Source organism: Centruroides sculpturatus, unplaced genomic scaffold (genome assembly GCF_000671375.1).
Source record: "Centruroides sculpturatus isolate CEXI.00-Female unplaced genomic scaffold, Cexi_2.0 scaffold95, whole genome shotgun sequence".
Taxonomy (NCBI): domain Eukaryota; kingdom Metazoa; phylum Arthropoda; class Arachnida; order Scorpiones; family Buthidae; genus Centruroides; species Centruroides sculpturatus.
In genome coordinates this window covers 470,478-471,935 of record NW_019384621.1, presented here as the reverse complement: position 1 = coordinate 471,935, position 1,458 = coordinate 470,478, and the positions used below count along the sequence as shown (strand labels likewise).

At 41.5% G+C, this 1,458-nt stretch overlaps 1 non-coding gene across 1 annotated transcript; it reads right to left on the bottom strand.

The window, feature by feature from the left end:
• Positions 1 to 269: 269 nt before the first annotated feature.
• On the bottom strand, positions 270 to 341 carry Trnap-cgg. Its single transcript has one exon. It is a non-coding gene; the product is annotated as a tRNA-Pro (tRNA).
• Between the last annotated feature and the right edge of the window lie 1,117 nt (positions 342 to 1,458).

Sequence of the window (1,458 nt, the reverse complement as noted above, 5' to 3'; positions counted from 1 at the left end):
ATCGCAATTACATTCCGAGTCGCTAGACGTGATATAAGGGTTAAAATTAAAAATAAAATTATAAAAACTTACTTGGTGAAATAAAATATAATGTGGTGGATATCCATATCTGGTACAAAATATTCTTCAATTGTATGAATATACTTTAAAAGCAAAAGAAACTTCCACTCGAGCAAATCGTCCCTAGCAGAAAACGAATAATACGAAATTCTACACGTAACTCACGTTGTTCGAAATTACAGCTATTACGCTAAACAAAATAAATCGGAGGGCTCGTCCGGGAATTGAACCCGGGACCTCTCGCACCCGAAGCGAGAATCATACCGCTAGACCAACGAACCACGCGTTGCTAACACAATTATTTGCGATTCACATGTCGTGCGATTTCTGCCTGTGATTGTACTTAATTTACGATTAAATGTTCGTCGATTTCCCACCATCTCTCCTACTTCCATTCTAACACATTTAGTGAATGACATACAAAAGAACACTCGCATTTGCTATGATCCTATTACGGCAAATACAAGAGGTCTGCCACAGCGGACTTTCTTCTCAGAGCCCACTTCCGTTTAATTTTTTTTGCCTTGCACAGTTTAATCCTGCATACTCCATGTCTCTTTATCGAATTGTCACTTTTCGCATTTCCTCGCGCAGTTTCAAAATTTTTCACACAACCGAATCAGTTTTTTCTCCATGTGCGTGGTCGCCACTAGTTTTGCCCATATGTCGCTTATGTAGTCATCGTTATCGTCTTGCTTTCATAAGCAAACTCGAATGGTCTGTCAGCGCAGACTTCCCAGTTCCGATTGTACAGATTGCCATTCGGACACACGGTTTTCGAGTGGCTCGCGAAACAATGCACGAAACTTTCAACGAGACAATGTGTACATTCCTGACATTATACTCTAGGAGAGTTTTAGATGTCGACAGAAAAATTTATTTCGCTTTGTTAAAAATAGACAGAAAAAATTTTCTCGTTTAAGCGAACGCCGTCAAAAACGGAGTGGTTTCTTTATTTCAGCTGCTCGGCTCCGACCAGCACTCTCGCAAGTTTCACTACAGAAGAAAAAAGAAACGGGCTCGTGAATCATTCCACTAGACCAGGGGTCGGCAGTTTGTCAAGTGAGAAGAGCCAAATTGTCATGAAAACAGGATAACAAAAGTACCAGAGAGCCGCATATTAATTTAAATGTGCGAAATACGACACACGACAGAGGCGCCTCTAGTGGCCGTTTTCGCATAACGTTACAGGGATGGACGAACACGCGTTCAACGGGTTATATATATGCTTCAAATGCTACCACTCTTATGCGACTCATATTGATCAACGCGAGTGTGGTCATGTGCGGACGGAGAACAAGTCGAAGTTTGTTCGGCGGCTCTATCTCATAAACTCATAAGTTATAAGGCTGCGGTGAAATGAGGTGAGATGAAATTGGAGTTTATGTCCGAAGAGCC